Source organism: Pseudophryne corroboree, chromosome 4 (assembly GCF_028390025.1).
Source record: "Pseudophryne corroboree isolate aPseCor3 chromosome 4, aPseCor3.hap2, whole genome shotgun sequence".
NCBI lineage: Eukaryota > Metazoa > Chordata > Amphibia > Anura > Myobatrachidae > Pseudophryne > Pseudophryne corroboree.
Genome location: NC_086447.1, coordinates 64,240,283 through 64,263,772, shown reverse-complemented (window position 1 = coordinate 64,263,772; position 23,490 = coordinate 64,240,283). Strand labels below are relative to the sequence as shown.

Here is a 23,490-nt window from a genome sequence, read left to right as displayed (position 1 = left end):
CAGCGGATCTTGCCATGGTGCGGCGCCCTCCGGATGGCGCCAGCGCCCTCCGATAGGCGGCGCCCCGGGCAAAAGTCCTGCTTGCCCGTGGCAAGATCCGCTACTGCCTGTGGGCCCTCCTCCTCCTCTAGGGATCATGTTCCAGACTATCCTAGTGCACTGGATTTATGCATTATACATATGTTACATTATACGTCACAATAATATGGTTTATTATATATTTACCAAGGAGCACAGAACATGTCATGATTAGCCAAACCTCTGTGGTGGCTGGCCACGCCCCCACTGGAACCTGGCTACACCTTTAAGCATGGGCCACTACAGCAGCATTCCCCCGGTGGGCCCTTCATGCCCCAGTCCGACACTGCCTCCAACTGTACCTTTTTAATAGGTACAGTACCTTTTTTTATGGTCTGTACCGATTTTTGGCTCTCCAAACTTCCATAGAAACTATAGCCCCTTTACCCGCGGCCACGCCCCCTTTTCTAATTTGCACTGGTTTTTATGTGTAAAATGTTGGAGGGTATACCACTGCAGACAATCACTGGTTGGCACAGACACACACTGAAAACATTCAGCAGAAGCCACAAAACAATGAATTTGGACATGAAGAGTGTTCTGCGCCAAATTAGGTAAATGTAATTCTATTTTAGTAAATAAAAGCAAACAAGTAAACAGGGCTATAGAGAAGCCCGGTACTGGCATGGGGGCCTGGCCTAAGAGGGGGCATGTCCATGCCCCCTAAAAATAAAGTATATTAAAATTATGCGGCCCCGCACGCTGCACAGGAGGCACCATTAAAATCCAGGTTCCACTTACCTTGCTTGCTCCGGGAAGCCGGTCCCTCCACCGCGGCCAGAGCCATCTTCCTAGTGATATTTGGGAAGGTGGCTCCAGAGACTTTGTTCTCAATGTGCGGAGCCACCTTCCTGGAGATGTCACTGGGACGAGGGCGCCGGCCGTGGTGGAGGGACCTGCTATCCGGATGAAGATAAGCAGGGGTTGCTCCAGAGGTGGGGCAAAATTTAAATATAGGAGCCACACCAGCCACCACTGAAGGTAAGTATACTCGGGGGGATGGGGGGTGGAGCTGTGGACCCGGGCCCCCAATGGGCCCCTTCAGCCAGCATGCCCAGGTTTTTACACCCACCACCCCCACCCTACCTCGGCGCCAGTGCAAGTAAATACCAATTGACGTAATAAGCCCAAATTCTCCACTTTGATTCTTCAACGCTGGATCCATCCAGGGGTGTGACTAATTTGTGGGCCCCATTTTTAAAGGTAACCATTGATGGTTTGCCACCAAGTGTCGGTTTCGATTGTGAAGATTGGATGTTACTCCACCATCAATGACAAAGATTCGATGGTTATGGGGCAATTTTTTCTCTCCCATGTGCAATGCTTAGCCCATATAGTAGGCGGCTGATTGCACAGATGAGCAGGGCTGCAGGGTGACCCTAAATTCTAGCTAAAATTCCCTTTTTTCCCAAGTCCCTGCAAACCAAATATACAGTGCACCTCCTGGTACAACTCTCCCAGCAGTCCTGATTTTTATTGGATTATCCCAAAAGGGACATTGCCAGTTGGGAAACTGCGGTCACATTGCAACCATCAAAGATGCAATATTTGTGGATCGGGATGTAGCTTAATTATGCGATAAGCTCTTATTTGTAAACACCGGTAGCAACTTTAATGATCTGTCCTTACTTTATGTGCTACAGTACATAGTTGAAACTGAATGAAATACATTAAAATAAAATACATTATAAACCTGCGCGCTGAACATGGTATGATAAAGGGTGTGTGTGTGTGTGTGTGTGTGTGTGTGTGTGTGTGTGTGTGTGTGTGTGTGTGTGTGTGTGTGTGTGTGTGTGTGTGTGTGTGTGTGTGTGTGTGTGTGTGTGTGTGTGTGTGTGTGTGTGTGTGTGTGCACTCTAGAAATGATTACAATATATATCGCCCACTATGGGTGAGTCAGACAGCCCTGATCGAGGACTGGCATGGGAGGGAGGGTAGGCTGAATATAGGAACCTGCTTGTGGGGACAAGGTTGACCTGCAAGGTTAGTGAATAGACAGATTTACATAATGTGTCATTCATTGTTGAACACTCCCACACAGCAGACCTGCCTGGTGACTGCACAGGTACAGATAGCAATAGGAGGGGTCTGTAGCCGTAATGACTAGCTGCACTTGTTCAGCTGGTTCTACACAAGTTGCTCTTGACTAGTAATAAGCAGCAGGGCTCTCCGAGGGCAGCCGAGGCGCAGAGAGTGTCCGAGAGGGGTAAGACAACAAAAGGACATTAATATGTCATATAGAGACTGTAGCGCCTGGCAGAATAGTTATACTGGGACTTGTAGTTCCACAACAGCTGGATTTACACAGACTGCCTACCTCTGTTATAAGGAGTACTATGTAAATATAATATATATAAGGAAATCTAGAACGTGAAGTTCTGTAACACTTAGGTTCCAAATCGATGTTATCAGATAGACACTGAATTATTTAAATATAATATAAATATGGAATGCTGGGACTTGTAGTTCTGCAACGCATACAGTAGGTTGCCTATCTCTGTTATAAGATTTACCCTGAGCTAAATGAACTTCAGGTAAAAGTGGGCGTCAGGAGTCCTGGCACTTGTAGTTCCCGGACAGTTGGTGACACGCGTCTGTTATCTGGCGTATACTGTGCTTTGAGTATCAGTTATAGTTGGCAAGAGAGAATTTTATTGTAGAAAGAAGTGCTGTGTCCATTGAGTATAGGTGGGAAATGTATTAAAACTTGGAGAGAGATAAAGTATCATATTGTAACAATCTAGCACTTTATTTAGCACCTAATTATTATTTTTTCACCCGTGTAACACATTTTAACATTCTAATTATTACCTTTCACCTATGTAACACTCTTAACACATAGCTGCTGCTGCTTCTTACTTACAGTAAGTAACACTTAAACCCCTCACTGGTGTGATGCCTTGGGGTGGTTGGCTTGTACTGACCTGGGGGTGGGAGGGACCGTGCCCTGGACTGTAGTGTTATGGACCCACCAGATGAGGTCACTTGGTCATGGTTGGTGGGCCCACATTTTTTGGCCAAAAATTAAGCTAAGCACCTCACTTTTGCTCTATGTTATATTGTTGCGGAGTTTATTATAATTATTCTGGTTAGGAGTGCTTAGTACTATAGAGCAGTGATCTCCAACCCGTAGCTCGCGAGCTACCGGTAGCTCGCCATAGTATTTCGGTAGCTCACAGAGCGCACGGGCTTGGGGAGTCACTGGCACTCCTCCTCCCTTCATTTTTAATATGGTGTCGGCCGTCAGCCAATCAGAGCTCGTGAACCGGCAGTGGTGGCCCCCGATTGGCCGCCGGACTTACCGGCACTATATTTAAGTGCCCTGCGCCGCCAGACACTCTGTCACCCTCACCGCAGCCGCTCTCTGGACTTCACAGGAGAGGCGTGCGCTGCGCTCTCCTCCCCTTCCGTCCCTCATACAGGAGGAGCAGCAACGGCGGCAGTAGAAGAAGCCAGCAAGGGTTAGCACTGTGTGGGGAACTGTATCGGACAATGTGGGGTGGGGGCATTTTATCTGGTGCTGCGGGGGGTATTTTAAATGGCACTGTGGGGCAATTGTATCTGGCACTGGAGGGGGCGTTGTATCTGGCACTGCTGGGGGGCATTATTTGTGTATCTGGCACTGCTGGGGGCATTATTTGTGTATCTGGCACTGCTGGGAGGCATTATTTGTATATCTGGCACTGCTGAGGGGCATTATTTGTGTATCTGGCACTACGCGGGGGGGGGCATTACTTGTAGTTGTGAGGCCACACCCACTTTCGCAGGAACGCACGTGTATTGGGGGGAGGGGGTAGCTCCTTGAGAGGTTTTATTTTCCGAAAGGTGCTCACACCCCAATTAAGGTTGGAGACCACTGCTATAGAGGGTGCATCAGAATTTGCTCAGCATGGCAATACCTCTTATTATATTTAGAATGAGGGTGTGCAGTCCAAGCCCCCCTCCCCCCATAGAGAGATAAAGTAGAAATAGATAACGTATCAGCCAATCTGCTCCTAACTGCCATGTTACAGGCTGTGTTTGAAAAAATGACAGGAGCTGATTGGTTGGTACTATCTCTCTCCAAGCTTTGATTCATCTCCCCCTACATCTGTCTTATTGTCGTGTGTGTTGCTGCTCAGTGCTGCAGAGTGAAGGTTCTCATAAAAGCTGAATTTGTTGTTTGCGGTTTCTGTGCGAAAGGTCTTCTCCTCACCTGCTGCAATCACAGCAATTCTCTGAGGAGACTCATCACTTCACGTCCTGTCTGTCTATCGGTCGTCCGTTTGTTGCTGATTTACCAAAATTGAGATTTGACCTGAGGCAAACAACAGTGTGCTATATGAAGCACAACTATTTATATTTACTGCTGGGAATCACAAACACAAACGGTTCCTTCAATTTAGAGGTAGAGCGCAAGAATAGTAGCGTTACATGGGGGGAATTCAGACCTGATCTCTAGATGTGCGGAAAAAAAATCATTTTCTTTGACATGTGGGGGGACGCCGAGCAGACATGCGATCCCCGCAGACATGCGAAAGCATCGCACGCCGGTGATGCTTTTGCATGGTTCAAGTAGCCCTCTGCCTATGCAGCCTAGCTGCGAAGGCAGACTGCTACCCGCTATGTTTTGGGTCACATCGCCGCGACCTGCCCTAGCAACGGTCTGGACACACCTGCATTGTCCGGACCGCGCGTCCACAAAACGCTGCGTTCACGCGCCATTCCCGCCCCCCTCCAGGTCTTAAACTGCATTCTGAAGAGAACACAGTTTAGGACACTGCACATGCACGTAGCGGTGTACGCGCAGACGCACATGTGCAAAAATCGCTTCATAGCGATTTTTGCACACTTGCGACAGGGTCTGAATTAGGCATTTAGGGGGTCATTCCGAGTTGATCGCTCGCTGGCTAGTTTCAGCAGCCGTGCAAACGCTATGCCACCGCCCACTGGGGGGTGTATTTTAGCTTAGCAGCCGTGCAAACGCTATGCCGCCGCCCACTGGGGGGTGTATTTTAGCTTAGCAGAAGTGCGAACGCCTGTGCAGCCGCGCTCTGCAAAAACAGTTTGTGCAGTTTCAGCTCTGAACCTACTCAGCGCTTGCGATCACTTCAGCCTATTCGTGTCCGGATTTGACGTCATACACCCGCCCAGCGACCGCCCAGCCACGCCTGCATTTTTTCAGACACGCCTGCGTTTTTGCAAACACTCCCTGAAAACGGTCAGTTGACACCCAGAAACGCCCCCTTCCTGTCAATCTTCTTGCGCCCGTCAGTGCAAGGAAAACTTTGCTAGAACCTGTGCAAAACAACAAATGGCTTTGTACCCGTACGACGCGCGTGCACATTGCGGTGCATGCACAGAAATGCAGTTTTTTAGCCTGATCGCTGCGCTGCGAACAACGGCAGCTAGCGATCAACTCGGAATGACCCCCAGAACATGGCACTGTCAGGTAGTATCCCAACTCCTGCATATGCGTGAAGATGGGGTAGAGGTCGCAGAGGCACTACGAACTTCGGGAATGGGTCCTAAGACATAGGGGGTCATTCTGACCTGATCACACGCTGCAGTTTTTTGCAGCGTAGCGATCAGGTCAGAACTGCGCAGTCGCTGCGCTATGATCGCCTTTGCCTGATTGACAGGCAGAGGCGGTCGATGGGCGGGAGGGGGCGAAACGGCGGTGTTTGGCCGCCGTTTCGTGGGCGCAGTCCGGCCTACGCAGGTGTGGCCGGACCATGTGGGGAGTGGCCAGCAGCAGCTGTGTCACGTCACACACAGTCGCTGCGGGCCGGGGAGTGATGAGTAGCTCCCGGCCAGCACGCTAAAGCTGCGCTGGCCGGGAGCTACTCTTGAAGTGCAAAGGCATCGCCGCTGTGCGATGCCTTTGCACTTCTGTGGGGTGGGTGGGCGGCACTGACATGCGGGGCGGGCTAGCCCTGTGCTGGGCGTCCCCCCACATGTCTGTGTGAATGATCGTAGCTGTGCTAAATTTAGCACAGCTACGATCAACTCGGAATGACCCCCCATAGACTCTTCATAGCAAGTGAGATCTGACACAGCAAGGACTCAATTCAGTTAGACGCTAGGGGAGGCGGGGGGGGGGGGGGGGGGGGAGTTACTGTTGTAAAGAACTGGAAATGCCAACAACAGCCCCTATGTGACTGAGAACAAAATGTGCGAGTTCACTGGTAGTGTAAGTATGGTATATTGCACCACTTACTGGCAGCCGCAAGTAAGTTGCTTCAAAAACCCACTATTATGAGGCAATTCAATTAGCCGTGGGACTTACCGCGCAGCTGCAGTTCCCGAGGTGACCCACAGATTCCATGTTAAGTGACCAGAACTATGGGTTAACCATTTGCGGGCAGCTGCGGTAGGCCCAGAAAGCCCTAATTTCCGCTGATTACGGTTTGCACACCCGGGGAATATAACTGTGGGTAATTGAATTTGACCCTAAGGAACTGATTTATCAACGGGTTTTATCATACGCAATGAGTTTTAGAAATCTTTGCGTTTGATATATGGTGCTCCAGCCAATCAGCTTTCAACTATCATTTACCGTGCGTAAAGAGTTTTAAAACTGGACAGCTGACACTGCCGCCGTGTCGGTAAGTGAAGCACTGTTGGCAGCGGCCAGAGTACACTGGGCAGGTCTCCAGTAGTGTCAGTGCCAGCTGGGCGCCGCATCAGTCACTCTCCAAGCCATATGCAGGTGCCATGGGGCACTGACAGTGCCTCTCATACCCTCCACAGCGCACAAGTCAAGCGGCAAGATGGAACCACCTGCTTGTCCACAGCAGCGTAAAGACCCAATGGCTCCTCTATTGCGCAGTTTGCAAGTTGCCGCAAGAAAATTATGTGAGCTGAAAGAATACAAGGCTGACTATCGATGACGTATAAAACTGGTGCACAGGTTACTATGTGCAAACAAGGTGCTGTTATCCATAGAAACCAATATGATATTTTTTTATCGGCTGCTAGTGATAACACTTTTGTTTTTGAAGTTACCTGAGCACAAGTTTTTCTTAAATGCCCCCTGAGATTTAACAGTAAAACCACAACTAATCTCTGCATGATTAATTACTGTACAGGACATAATGTTTCTTCTTCAGAACCCGTACAGTACGACCAGGGGCATAGCCAGAACTTTGTGGGCCCCATAGCAACATTTTGAAGGGGCCCCTGTCCCAGTGCTTCTAGAGAGACACCTCACCGCAGCAGTTGTTAATGTTATGCCCCATAGTAGTGCCCTAGTTTATTTTATGAATCGCAGTAGTGTTTAAGTTCACCCTACAGTATGTCACATTTCAGAGCTGCCAGTACACATTATGCCGCACAGTACCCCCAATTCACATTATGATGTATAGTGCTCCCCGTTCATATTGTGCCTCATTACAGTGCCCCGGTTCATATTATATAACATTATAATGCCCTCCAGTTCATTTTATACCACACTACAATGACATACCCTCCAACTGTACCTTTTTAATAGGTACAGTACCTTTTTTGTGTGGTCTGTTCCTATTTTTGGCTCTCCAAACTTCCATTGAAAGTATAGGAAAATGGGTATGGCCACGCCCCCTTTACCCGTGACCACGCCCCTTTTTCTAATTTGTACCGATTTTTGTGTGTAAAATGTTGGAGGGTATGCAATGAGCAGGTCCAGGGGCATACCTAGATATATTGCAGGCCCCAAGGAAAAAGTTTGAAAGGACCCCTACGTACCACCCAATGGAGAAAAATGTATATAACACATGTAACTTTGACAGTGAAGGTGGCCCCTCTCCGCTCTGGGCCCCATAGCAGCTGCACTCCCTGCACCTACGGTAGCTACGCCCTGTATATAACACATGTAACTGTGACAGGGAAGGTGGCCCCCCTCAGCTCTGGGCCCCATAGCAGCTGCACTCCCTGCACCTATGGTAGCTACACCCTGTATATAACACATGTAACTGTGACAGGGAAGGTGGCCTCTCTCAGCTCTGGACCCCATAGAAGCTGCACTCCCAGCACCTATGATAGCTACGCCCTGTATATAACACATGTAACTGTGACAGGGAAGGAGGCCCCTCTCAGCTCTGGCCCCATAGCAGCTGCACTCCCTGCACCTATGGTAGCTACACCCTGTATATAACACATGTAACTGTGACAGGGAAGGTGGCCCCTCTCAGCTCTGGGCCCCATAGCAGCTGCACTCCCTGCACCTATGGTAGCTACACCCTGTATATAACACATGTAACTGTGACAGGGAAGGTGGCTCCTCTCAGCTCTGGACCCCATAGCAGCTGCACTCCCAGCACCTATGGTAGGTACACCCTGTATATAACACATGTAACTGTGACAGGGAAGGTGGCCCCTCTCAGCTCTGGCCCCATAGCAGCTGCACTCCCTGCACCTATGGTAGCTACACCCTGTATATAACACATGTAACTATGACAGTGAAGGTGGCCCCTCTCAGCTCTGGGCCCCATAGCAGCTGCACTGCCTGCACCTATGGTAGCTACACCCAGTGCCAGATTAAGGTCCACATGGGCCTGGAGCTGAAATTTACAAAGGGCCTATTATATGGGGCCGCTGAGGGTGTGACTAGTGATGTGGAGGGGCACTCACAGCAGCACACTAACAGCAGCACCTATTACTATACTCACACAGCTGCACCTATTGCTACACTAACCCCGCAGAACCCGTTACTACACACATACAGCAGAACCAGTTACTACACTCACACAACAGCACTCGTTACTACACACACAGCAGCACCCCCTACTACACTCACACAGTAGCACCCTTTACTGCACACACACAGCAGCACCCCCTACTACACTCACACAGCAGCACCCTTTACTGCACACACACAGCAGCACCCCCTACTACACTCACACAGCAGCACCCTTTACTGCACACACACAGCAGCACCCCCTACTACACTCACACAGCAGCACCCCTTACTACACTCACACGGCAGCACCCGTTACGACACGCACACACCAGAACCTGTTACTACACTCACACACAACAGCACCCGTTACTACACACACAGCAGCACCCCTTACTACACAAACATGGCAGCACCCCTTACTACACACATACGGCAGCAGCACCCCTAACTACACACACAGGCCGCACCCCTTACTACACACACAGGCCGCACCCCTTACTACACACACATGGCAGCACCCGTTAACTACCCTCATCTAGCAGTCATAAGCCATTCATTTATCAATTTCAACATCACAGTGCCCACTAACACATTCACCTCCCCACATATACAAACACACAGTACACACACATATACATGCACACACAGCACACACTAGACACACAAAGTACATACACCCACAGTACACACTATACACATAAGAAGTATACATGCCCCCACCACGTGTACACACTCAGTACACACACACCACCACATATACACACACAGTACAAACTACACACACACACCTCCACCACCACATATACATACACACAGTACACATTACTTCCACACACAAAGTACACACAAACAACCCCACCACACCATATACACACAAACACAGTTTACTTTTAAAAATCTGGTGTAATCCAATTTATTTATTAGGATATAATGCAGAAAATCTCCATATTATTTAGTTTATATGGTTTATATAATGCTGATGGTCCTACTACCGGTATACATAGACAGTACAATACAATACATGACAAAAAAACAAGAAACATTTAAAATGACATTTGAATAATGCGATGGCAAGAAGAAATATTTTTGCTGTCCTATTTGATTGGAGAAAAATCTGAATACAGGTAGATACACCTTGTGCGGTTTACTCTCCCTTCAGTGCTTTTGTACCTCTACAAACAGGTAAAAATGGGAAAAATGTATTCCTTAGGTTGAATTGCTTAGGAAAAATAGGGGAAAACAGGGATTTTTCTCCAATCAAATAGGTCAGCAGAAATATTACTTCTTGCCACTGCATTATTCAAATGGCATTTTAAATGTTTTCATGTTTCTTGTTTTTTGTCATGTATTGTACTGTCTATGTATGTATACCGGTATTAGGACCATCTACTCTGAGTCCCTACGCAACCACACGACACCCCTCCCCGCCTCCCCCCCTCGGACAACCAAAAGTGGACGGACGTTTAATAGCTCCAGGTAACGGAGCTATGAGCTGAGCCAGCAGCATGTGTAGACCAGGAGCATGTGCGGTGCTAGCAACCACTCTACAACACACCCGGTGACTCCTAGCCTGCACACCAAAGTCACAGCCTTCTCCCCAGATCCATCGGGCAGGTAGGAGGGGCGAGTCACCCGCTACCCCGGCTCCTATAAACACTATCAGCTTGCTGCATCAATGGAATCTCAAATTAGAATTACACTGAATGGAAGGTCAGTTGAAAGTGCACATACTATTAGACCAGGACCTAAAGAGATTCCTGGTACCATTATTATGAGATATCTCAGTTCATAAAAGACTGCCTATATATCTTTATTTGATAACTTCATTATTTATTTCCCTGCCTGTGTATGAGTTATGTCCCTTCACCACAAAGCCACGCCCCTTTTTTTTGCATAATGTTCTTTGTTAGAAATGGGGGCGAGCACACCAACACACTTTCAACCACTACCCATATATTAAGCGAACAGAAGATGTACAAATGTTGCTATTTATAATAAACACGGGCGGATGTAATGACGCCTGAGTTTAGCGGCCGTGCAGGATACCGGCTGAACACAGACTTTTACTTGCAAGGCAAAACCATGCCTTGCAAGTTATTGCCCCTTTAAAAAGAGTCAGAGTTCAGCCAGTATTCCACACGCCCGCCAAACTCAGGCATCATTATATCCGGTCCATGATGTCAGTAAGGAAAGAGCCACTATATGATATGACCTTATCTATCTTGGTACATACAACGCAGGATGTCAGCTATGAATTATGCCATGCTTACATTTCATGTGCAGATTGAATCTTGTAGATTATCAATTTTCCATTGTGATCTGTTAAAATGGATACACACGATAAGAAAATTGATCACTATCCAAAAAAACACTCCAATACGACGAGTGATTATTGGAATGGAGCGCACCAATTTCTTACTCAGTGTGTACTCTACAATGGGATTGGGAGGTCGGGAAGGAGATAGCCTGTGCAACGCCCTATACTCCGCCCCCCTGATCTGACCATTGCAGGAGCGTTTGAAGCCATTTATCAGCTACTGCTTCTGCATACAAGCCATGCAATTATTGGGCCAATCAGACAATTATTAGCTGATCTGCTCGAATTGGATAACGTGTACTCGGCTTAGAAGCAGATTTCTTTATAATATCAAGTGTAACAATTACTAGTAGATTATTGCAAACACACATTGTTATATATTCTCCAAGCTGTACAAAACACTAAGAACACATTAAATTACCACAATAATTTGCATGTGATTCAGCGGCAGATTTATTAAGCCTAGCGAAGTGATAAATTGCACCGAGATAAAGTACCAGCCAATCAGCTCCTAACTGCCATGTTACAGGCTGGGTTTGAAAAAAATAAGAATTTACTTACCGATAATTCTATTTCTCGGAGTCCGTAGTGGATGCTGGGGTTCCTGAAAGGACCATGGGGAATAGCGGCTCCGCAGGAGATAGGGCACAAAAAGTAAAGCTTTAGGATCAGGAGGTGTGCACTGGCTCCTCCCCCTATGACCCTCCTCCAAGCCTCAGTTAGGATACTGTGCCCGGACGAGCGTACACAATAAGGAAGGATTTATGAATCCCGGGTAAGACTCATACCAGCCACACCAATCACACTGTACAACCTGTGATCTGAACCCAGTTAACAGTATGATAACAGCGGAGCCTCTGAAAAGATGGCCCACAACAAATAATAACCCGATTTTTGTAACTATGTACAAGTAATGCAGATAATCCGCACTTGGGATGGGCGCCCAGCATCCACTACGGACTCCGAGAAATAGAATTATCGGTAAGTAAATTCTTATTTTCTCTATCGTCCTAGTGGATGCTGGGGTTCCTGAAAGGACCATGGGGATTATACCAAAGCTCCCAAACGGGCGGGAGAGTGCGGATGACTCTGCAGCACCGAATGAGAGAACTCCAGGTCCTCCTTAGCCAGGGTATCAAATTTGTAGGATTTTACAAACGTGTTTGCCCCTGACTAAATAGCCGCTCGGCAAAGTTGTAAAGCCGAGACCCCTCGGGCAGCCGCCCAAGATGAGCCCACCTTCCTTGTGGAATGGGCATTTACATATTTTGGCTGTGGCAGGCCTGCCACAGAATGTGCAAGCTGAATTGTATTACACATCCAACTAGCAAAAGTCTGCTTAGAAGCAAGAGCACCCAGTTTGTTGGGTGCATACAGGATAACAGCAAGTCAGTTTTCCTGACTCCAGCCGTCCTGGAACCTATATTTTCAGGGCCCTGACCACATCTAGCAACTTGGAGTCCTCCAAGTCCCTAGTAGGCGCAAGACACCACAATAAGCTGGTTCAGGTGAAACACTGACACCACCTTAGGGAGAGAACTGGGGACGAGTCCGCAGCTCTGCCCTGTCCGAATGGACAAACAGATATGGGCCTTTTTGAGAAAAAAAAAAACCACCAATTTGACACTCGCCTGGTCCAGGCCAGGTCCAAGAGCATGTTCACTTTTCATGTGAGATGCTTCAAATCCACAGATTTGACTGGTTTTAAACCAATGTGTTTTGAGGAATCCCAGAACTACGTTGAGATCCCACAGTGCCACTGGAGGCACAAAAGGGGGTTGTATATGCAATACTCCCTTGACAAACTTCTGGACTTCAGGAACTGAAGCCAATTCTTTCTGGAAGAAAAATCGACAGGGCCGAAATTTGAACCTTAATGGACCCCAATTTGAGGCCCATAGACACTCCTGTTTGCAGGAAATGCAGGAATCGACCGAGTTGAAATTTCTTCGTGGGGCCTTCCTGGTCTCACACCACGCAACATATTTTCGCCACATGTGGTGATAATGTTGTGCGGTCACCTCCTTTCTGGCTTTGACCAGGGTAGGAATGACCTCTTCCTGAATGCCTTTTCCCTTAGGATCCGGCGTTCCACCGCCATGCCGTCAAACGCAGCCGCGGTAAGTCTTGGAACAGACATGGTACTTGCTGAAACAAGTCCCTTCTTAGCGGCAGAGGCCATAAGTCCTCTGTGAGCATCTCTTGAAGTTCCGGGTACCAAGTCCTTCTTGGCCAATCCGGAGCCATGAGTATAGTTCTTACTCCTCTACGTCTTATAATTCTCAGTACCTTAGGTATGAAAAGCAGAGGATGGAACACATACACCGACTGGTACACCCACGGTGTTACCAGAACGTCCACAGCTATTGCCTGAGGGTCTCTTAACCTGGCGCAATACCTGTCCCGTTTTTTGTTCAGATGGGACGCCATCATGTCCACCTTTGGTAATTCCCAACGGTTTACAATCATGTGGAAAACTTCCCCATGAAGTTCCCACTCTGCCGGGTGGAGGTCGTGCCTACTGAGGAAGTCTGCTTCCCAGTTTCCATTCCCGGAATGAAACACTGCTGACAGTGCTATCACATGATTTTCCGCCCAGCGAAAAGTCCTTGCAGTTTTTGCCACTGCCCTCCTGCTTCTTGTGCCGCCCTGTCTATTTACGTGGGCGACTGCCGTGATGTTTTATCCCACTGGATCAATACCGGCTGACCTTGAAGCAGAGGTCTTGCTAAGCTTAGAGCATTGTAAATTGCCCTTAGCTCCAGTATATTTATGTGGAGAAAAATCTCCAGACTTGATCACACTCCCTGGAAATTTTTTCCTTGTGTGACTGCTCCCCAGCCTCTCGGGCTGGCCTCCGTGGTCACCAACATCCAAAACTGAATGCCGAATCTGCGGCCCTCTAGAAGATGAGCACTCTGTAACCACCACAGGAGAGACACCCTTGTCCTTGGATATAGGGTTATCCGCTGATGCATCTGAAGATGCGATCCGGACCATTTGTCCAGCAGATCCCACTGAAAAGTTCTTGCATGAAATCTGCCGACTGGAATTGCTTCGAAGGAAGTCACCATTTTTTTACCATGGCCCTTGTGCAATGATGCACTGATTTTAGGAGGTTCCTGACTAGCTCGGATAACTCCCTGGCTTTCTCTTCCGGGAGAAACACCTTTTTCTGGACTGTGTCCAGAATCATCCCTAAGCACAGGAGACTTGTTGTCGGGATCAGCTGCGATTTTGGAATATTTAGAATCCACCCCTGCTGTTGTAACAGTATCCGAGATAGTGCTACTCCGACCTCCAACTGTTCCCTGGACTTTGCCCTTATCAGGAGATCGTCCAAGTAAGGGATAATTAAGATGCCTTTTCTTCGAAGAACCACCATCATTTCGGCCATTACCTTGGTAAAGACCCGGGGTGCCGTGGACAATCCAAACGGCAGCGTCTGAAACTGATAGTGACAGTTCTGTACCACGAACCTGAGGTACCCTTAGTGATAAGGGCAAATTTGGGACATGGAGGTAAGCATCCCTGATGTCTCGGGACACCATATAGTCCCCTTCTTCCCGGTTCGTTATCACTGCTCTGAGTGACTCCATCTTGATTTGAACCTTTGTAAGTGTTCAAATTTTTTTAGATTTAGAATAGGTCTCACCTAGCCTTCTGGCTTCAGTACCACAATATAGTGTGGAATAATACCCCTTTTCTTGTTGTAGGAGGGGTAATTTAATTATCACCTGCTGGGAATACAGCTCGTGAATTGTTTCCCATACTGCCTCCTTGTCGGAGGGAGACCTTGGTAAAGCAGACTTCAGGAGCCTGCGCAGGGAAACGTCTCGACATTCCAATCTGTACCCCTGGGATACTACTTGTAGGATCCAGGGGTCCTGTACGGTCTCAGCGTCATGCTGAGAGCTTGTCAGAAGCGGTGGAACGCTTCTGTTCCTGGGAATGGGCTGCCTGCTGCAGTCTTCTTCCCTTTCCTCTATCCCTGGGCAGATATGACTCTTATAGGGACGAAAGGACTGAAGCTGAAAAGACGGTGTCTTTTCTGCAGAGATGTGACTTAGGGTAAAAACGGTGGATTTTCCAGCAGTTGCCGTGGCCACCAGGTCCGATGGACCGACCCCAAATAACTCCTCTTCCTTTATACGGCAATACACCTTTGTGCCGTTTGGAATCTGCATCACCTGACCACTGTCGTGTCCATAAACATCTTCTGGCAGATATGGACATCGCACTTACTCTTGATGCCAGAGTGCAAATATCCCTCTGTGCATCTCGCACATATAGAAATGCATCCTTAAATGCTCTATAGTCAATAAAATACTGTCCCTGTCAAGGGTATCAATATTTTTAGTCAGGGAATCCGACCAAGCCACCCCAGCTCTGCACATCCAGGCTGAGGCGATCGCTGGTCGCAGTATAACACCAGTATGTGTGTATATACTTTTTATGATATTTTCCAGCCTCCTGTCAGCTGGCTCCTTGAGGACGGCCCTATCTATAGACGGTACCGCCACTTGTTCTGATAAGCGTGTGAGCGCCTTATCCACCCTAAGGGGTGTTTCCCAACGCGCCCTAACTTCTGGCGGGAAAGGGTATACCGCCCATATTTTCTATCGGGGGGAACCCACGCATCATCACACACTTCATTTAATTTATCTGATTCAGGAAAAACTACGGTAGTTTTTTCACATCCCACATAATACCCTCTTTTGTGGTACTTGTAGTATCAGAAATATGTAACACCTCCTTCATTGCCCTTAACGTGTGGCCCTAATAAGGAATACGTTTGTTTATTCACCGTCGACACTGGATTCAGTGTCCCTGTCTGTGTCTGTGTCGACCGACTAAAGTAAACGGGCGTTTTAAAACCCCTGACGGTGTTTTTGAGACGTCTGGACCGGTACTATTTGTCGGCCGTCTCATGTCGTCAACCGACCTTGGCGCGTGTTGACATTATCACGTAATTCCCTAAATAAGCCATCCATTCCGGTGTCGACTCCCTAGAGAGTGACATCACCATTACAGGCAATTGCTCCGCCTCCTCACCAACATCGTCCTCATACATGTCGACACACACGTACCGACACACAGCACACACACAGGGAATGCTCTGATAGAGGACAGGACCTACTAGCCCTTTGGAGAGACAGAGGGAGAGTTTGCCAGCACACACCAAAAACGCTATAATTATATAGGGACAACCTTATATAAGTGTTTTCCCTTATAGCATCTTTTTTATATATTTCTAACGCCAAATTAGTGCCCCCCCTCTCTGTTTTAACCCTGTTTCTGTAGTGCAGTGCAGGGGAGAGCCTGGGAGCCTTCCCTCCAGCCTTTCTGTGAGGGAAAATGGCGCTGTGTGCTGAGGAGATAGGCCCCGCCCCTTTTTCGGCGGCCTCGTCTCCCGCTCTTAACGGATTCTGGCAGGGGTTAAATATCTCCATATAGCCCCCGGAGGCTATATGTGAGGTATTTTTAGCCAAAAATAGGTTTTCATTGCCTCCCAGGGCGCCCCCCTCCCAGCGCCCTGCACCCTCAGTGACTGCCGTGTGAAGTGTGCTGAGAGGAAATGGCGCACAGCTGCAGTGCTGTGCGCTACCTTAAGAAGACTGAGGAGTCTTCATGCCGCCGATTCTGGACCTTCTTCTTGTTTCAGCATCTGCAAGGGGGCCGGCGGCGAGGCTCCGGTGACCATCCAGGCTGTACCTGTGATCGTCCCTCTGGAGCTAATGTCCAGTAGCCAAAGAAGCCAATCCATCCTGCACGCAGGTGAGTTCACTTCTTCTCCCCTAAGTCCCTCGTTGCAGTGATCCTGTTGCCAGCAGGACTCACTGTAAAATAAAAAACCTAAGCTAAACTTTTCTAAGCAGCTCTTTAGGAGAGCCACCTAGATTGCACCCTTCTCGGCCGGGCACAAAAATCTAACTGAGGCTTGGAGGAGGGTCATAGGGGGAGGAGCCAGTGCACACCACCTGATCCTAAAGCTTTACTTTTTGTGCCCTGTGTCCTGCGGAGCCGCTATTCCCCATGGTCCTTTCAGGAACCCCAGCATCCACTAGGACGATAGAGAAATGACAGTTAGGAGCTGATTGGTTGGTGCTTTATCACCTTCCACTTTATCACTTCACCGAGCTTAATAAATCTGCACTAGAGTTGCTAAATTACAGTTAGCCCAATAAATTTAACTAAAGCACTGACTTCAGAACCAGACTGTAAATCTGAATGTTCCCGATTATGATATATGCTAGATAATAACTGATTGACCACATTACTTGTCAGTATTCTCAATTATCTATACCATGACTCAGTTTTTTTATGTTTTGCAGCTTTCTGGATATAACAAAAGTTACATAACCACATTGCTGCATGACAGGCCCTTTATACAATATACTTTTCTTCTTCAGCTAAATATTTGCTTGAATTTCTGACTGCTGCTCAGTTGGTCATCCCCACAGCAAAGGATGAACAGAACGTAGGGCACTAAAGTAGTACTGTACTCGCATTCATGTATATTTAACTATAGCTTCCCATCCACTTTTTACCTTAATGGACAGACAGCTGCCAACAGAAGAAACACCCATACCACCACATATAAACACTACACACAAAGTACACACACACACACACCTCCACCACATATACATATACACACACACACACACACACACACACAGTACACACCTCCACCACATATATACACACACACACACACACACACACACACACACACACCACCTCATATACACACACAAAGTACACACCTCCACCACCTCATACACACACACACACACACACACACTACACACACCATATACACACAGTACACTACACACACCCCCACCACCACATATATACACACACACACACACACACACACTACACACACAGTACACACCCACCACCTCATATACACACACAAAGTACACACCTCCACCACCTCATATACATACACACACACACACACACACACCATATACACACAGTACACTACACACACCTAATGTACACCCCCACCACCACATATATACACACACACACACACACACAGTACACACCCACCACCTCATATACACACACACAAAGTACACACCTCCACCACCTCATATACACACACACCCACCATATACACACAGTACACTACACACACCCCCACCACCACATATATACACACACACAGTACACACCCACCACCTCATATACATACACAAAGTACACACCTCCACCACCTCATATACATACACACCATATACACACAGTACACTACACACACCTAATGTGTACACACACACACACAGTACACACCCACCACCATATATACACACACACACATAAAGTACACACACCTCCACCACCACATATACACACACACACACACCATATACAGAGTACACTACACACACCTAATGTACACACACACACCACCACATATACACACACCCACCCACCATATACACACACACCTAATGTACACACAGTACACACATTCAGTACACACACAAACTGTAAACACACATTACTCAAGAAGCCATCACTACACTTGCCAGGCTTCCTGCAACAGCAGCTCTCCGTGCAGTCTGGAGGGGCGGAGCTTGGGCCTGTGAGTGAGAGCAGGACCCCAGAGGAGAGACTGGAGAGGGAGGGTCGGCCAGCACACTGCCTGCACGGCTCCGTTACTTCTCTCAGGTGAGAGTGCTGGAGCCGGAGGAGGAGGGGACATGGGAGAGAGGACGCTGCTGGCAGTCTGTGACAGGAAAAAGTTTTTTCCTGTCAATGCTGTCAGTTTGCTGTGGGCCTATTTTCAATGGGGGGCCTGGAGCTGCAGCTCCATCCGCCCCATTGTTAATCCGGCCCTGGCTACACCCCTGTATATAACACATGTAACGGTGACAGGGAAGGTGGCCCCTCTCAGCTCTGGGCCCCATAGCAGCTGCACTCCCTGCACCTATGGTAGCTACACCCTGTATATAACACATGTAACTGTGACAGGGAAGGTGGCCCCTCTCAGCTCTGGCCCCATAGCAGCTGCACTCCCTGCACCTATGGTAGCTACACCCTGTATATAACACATGTAACTATGACAGTGAAGGTGGCCCCTCTCAGCTCTGGGCCCCATAGCAGCTGCACTGCCTGCACCTATGGTAGCTACACCCCTGTATATAACACATGTAACGGTGACAGGGAAGGTGGCCCCTCTCAGCCCTGGGCCCCATAGCAGCTGCACTCTCTGCACCTATGGTAGCTACACCCTGTATATAACACATGTAACTGTGACAGGGAAGGTGGCCCCTCTCAGCCCTGGGCCCCATAGCAGCTGCACTCCCTGCACCTATGGTGGCTACACCCCTGTATATAACTCATGTAACTGTGACAGGGAAGGTGGCCCCTCTCAGCTCTGGGCCCCATAGCAGCTGCACTACCTACACCTATGGTAGCTACACCCCTGTATATAACACATGTAACTGTGACAGGGAAGGTGGCCCCTCTCAGCTCTGGGCCCCATAGCAGCTGCACTCCCTGCACCTATTGTAGCTTCACCCCTGTATATAACTCATGTAACTGTGACAGGGAAGGTGGCCCCTCTCAGCTCTGGGCCCCATAGCAGCTGCACTACCTACACCTATGGTAGCTACACCCCTGTATATAACACATGTAACTGTGACAGGGAAGGTGGCCCCTCTCAGCTCTGGGCCACATAGCAGCTGCACTCCCTGCACCTATGGTACCTGCACCCTGTATATAAAACATGTAACTGTGACAGGGAAGGTGGCCCCTCTCAGCTCAGGGCCCCATAGCAGCTGCACTCCCTGCACCTATGGTAGCTACACCCTGTATGGGTTCACTACGGCTGGCCGGCGGTCGGGCTCCCGGCGACCAGCATCCCGGCGCCGGGAGCCCGACCGCCGGCTTACCGACAGCTTGGCGAGCGCAAATGAGCCCCTTGCGGGCTCGCTGCGCTCGCCACGCTACGGGCACGGTGGCGCGCTACGCGCGCCACACTATTTTATTCTCCCTCTATGGGGGTCGTGGACCCCCATGAGGGAAAATAAGTGTCGGTATGCCGGCTGTCGGGCTCCCGGCACCGGTATACTGAGCGCCGGGAGCCCGACCGCCGGCAAACAGAAGACCACCCCCCTGTATAGAACACATGTAACTGTGACAGGGAAGGTGGCTCCTCTCAGCTCTGGGCCACATAGTAGCTGCACTCCCTGCACCTATGGTAGCTACACCCTTGTACATAACACATGTAACTGTGACAGGGAAGGTGGTCCCTCTCAGCTCTGGCCCCATAGCAGCTGCACTCCCTGCACCTATGGTGGCTACACCCTTGTATATAACACATGTAACTGTGACAGGGAAGGTGGCCCCTCTCAGCTCTGGCCCCATAGCAGCTGCACTCCCTGCACCTATGGTAGCTACGCCCTGTGTATAACACATGTAACTGTGACAGGGAAGGTGGCCCCTCTCAGCTCTGGCCCCATAGCACCTGCACTCCCTGCACCTATGGTAGCTACGCCCTGTATATAACTGTGACAGGGAAGGTGGCCCTTCTCAGCTATGGGCCCCATAGCAGCTGCACTACCTGCACCTATGGTAGCTATGCCCTGTATATAACACATGTAACTGTGACAGGGAAGGTGGCCCTTCTCAGCTATGGGCCCCATAGCAGCTGCACTCCCTGCACCTATGGTAGCTACGCCCTGTATATAACACATGTAACTATGACAGGCAAGGTGGCCCCTCTCAGCTCTGGGCCCCATAGCACCTGCACTGCCTGCACCTATGGTAGCTACGCCCTGTATATAACTGTGACAGGGAAGGTGGCCCTTCTCAGCTATGGGCCCCATAGCAGCTGCACTACCTGCACCTATGGTAGCTATGCCCTGTATATAACACATGTAACTGTGACAGGGAAGGTGGCCCCTCTCAGCTCTGGGCTCCATAGCAGCTGCACTCCCTGCACCTATGGAAGCTACACCCTGTATATAACACATGTAACTGTGACAGGGAAGGTGGCCCCTCTAAGCTCTGTGCCCCATTGCAGCTGCACTCCATGCACCTATGGTAGCTACACCCTGTATATAACACATGTAACTATGACAGGGAAGGTGGCCCCTCTCAGCTCTGGGCCCCATAGCAGCTGCACTCCCTGCACCTATGGTAGCTGCGCCCCTGTATATAACACATGTAACTGTGACAGGGAAGGTGGCCACTCTCAGCTCTGGGCCCCATAGCAGCTGCACTCCCTGCACCTATGGTAGCTACACCCTGTATATAACACATGTAACTATGACAGGGAAGGTGGCCCCTCTCAGCTATGGGCCCCATAGCAGCTGCACTGCCTGCACCTATGGTAGCTACACCCTTGTATATAACACATGTAACTATGACAGGGAAGGTGGCCCCTCTCAGCTCTGGGCCCCATAGCAGCTGCACTCCCTGCACCTATGGAAGCTACACCCTGTATATAACACATGTAACTGTGACAGGGAAGGTGGCCCCTCTCAGCTCTGTGCCCCATTGCAGCTGTACTCCCTGCACCTATGGTAGCTACACCCTGTATATAACACATGTAACTATGACAGGGAAGGTGGCCCCTCTCAGCTCTGGGCCCCATAGCAGCTGCACTCCCTGCACATATGGTAGCTGCGCCCCTGTATATAACACATGTAACTGTGACAGGGAAGGTGGCCACTCTCAGCTCTGGGCCCCATAGCAGCTGCACTCCCTGCACCTATGGTAGCTACACCCTGTATATAACACATGTAACTGTGACAGGGAAGGTGGCTCCTCTCAGCTCTGGGCCCCATAGCAGCTGCACTCCCTGCACCTATGGTAGCTACACCCTGTATATATCACATGTAACTGTGACAGGGAAGATGGCCGCTCTCAGCTCTGGTCCCTATAGCAGCTGCACTCCCTGCACCTATGGTAGCTACTCCCTGTATATATCATATGTAACTGTGACAGGGAAGGTGGCCCCTCTCAGCTCTGGGTCCCATAGCAGCTGCACTCCCTGCACCTATGGTAGCTACGGGTGGTCTTCTGTTTGCCGGCGGTCGGGCTCCCGGCGCTCAGTATACCGGCGCCGGGAGCCCGACAGCCGGCATACCGACACTTATTTTCCCTCGTGGGGGTCCACGACCCCCATAGAGGGAGAATAAAATAGTGTGGCGCGCGTAGCGCGCCACCGTGCCCGTAGCGTGGCGAGCGCAGCGAGCCCGCAAGGGGCTCATTTGCACTCGCCAAGCTGTCGGTAAGCCGGCGGTCGGGCTCCCGGCGCCGGGATGCTGGTCGCCGGGAGCCCGACCACCGGCCAGCCGTAGTGAACCCGTAGCTACACCCTGTATATAACACATGTAACTGTGACAGGGAAGGTGGCCCCTCTCAGCTCTGGCCCCATAGCAGCTGCACTCCCTGCACCTATGGTAGGTACACCCTGTATATAACACATGTAACTGTGACAGGGAAGGTGGCTCCTCTCAGCTCTGGTCCCTATAGCAGCTGCACTCCCTGCACCTATGGTAGCTACACCCTCAGTGGCGTAACTACTGCCCCCGCAGTCCTCGCGGTGGCTTGGGGGCGAGGGGCTGCGGGGTCGCCACTGATTTAGAACAGATTGACATGCGGACGAGCGTCCGCATGTCAATCTGCGATCTCCTCTCCCTCCCTGCGGTGCCTGCTCCCCCGGCCCCCCCCTATGTGTTGGAGGGACACGAGCGCATCGCGCGTCTCTCCTGTGTCCCTCCTGGCTCTCCCCCGGCCGGTCTAAGGAAGCAAGTGCCGTTCGTGAGCTCTGATTGGCTCACGAACGGCACTTCCTTTATTAGACCAGCCGGGGGAGAGCCAGGAGGGACACAGGAGAGACGCGCGATGCGCTCGTGTCCCTCCAACACATAGGGGGGGGGGCCGGGGGAGCAGGCACTGGGGCATATACCCGGCACTGGGGACATATACCTGGCACTGGGGGGGCAGATCTGGCACTGGGGACATATACCTGGCACTGGGGGGGCATATACCCGGCACTGAGGGCACGTACCTGGCACTGGGGGCATATACCTGGCACTGGGGGGGGGCATATACCCGGCACTGGGGGCATGTACCTGGCACTGGGGGCATATACCCGGCACTGGGGGGGCATATACCTGGCACTGGGGGGGCATATACCCGGCACTGGAGGCATATACCTGGCACTAGGGGGGAAGCAGGCACTGGGGGGAACTATCTGGCACTGGGGGCATGTACCTGGCACTGGGGGCATATACCCGGCACTGGGGGGGCATATACCCGGCACTGGGGGCATATACCTGGCACTGGGGGGGCATATACCCGGCACTGGGGGCATATACCTGGCACTGGGGGGGGAAGCAGGCACTGGGGGGGGGGATATCTGGCACTGGGGGCATATACCTGGCACTGGGGGCATATAACTGGCACTGGGGGGGCATGT

The 23,490-nt window shown here is 50.0% G+C and overlaps 1 protein-coding gene across 2 annotated transcripts in view; it reads left to right on the top strand.

The window, feature by feature from the left end:
* Positions 1–23,490, top strand: part of PAQR8 (progestin and adipoQ receptor family member 8) — a 189,731-nt gene that overhangs the window by 153,725 nt on the left and 12,516 nt on the right. Inside the window, exon 1 of one of the 2 annotated variants that reach the window (XM_063915115.1) lies at positions 2,191–2,284. The exons of the other annotated variant lie outside the window; for it this stretch is intronic. The gene's annotated coding sequence lies outside the window, so the exon portion shown is untranslated. Of the gene's footprint in view, positions 1–2,190; positions 2,285–23,490 lie in introns of those variants that run through there. 2 annotated transcript variants of the gene reach the window in all.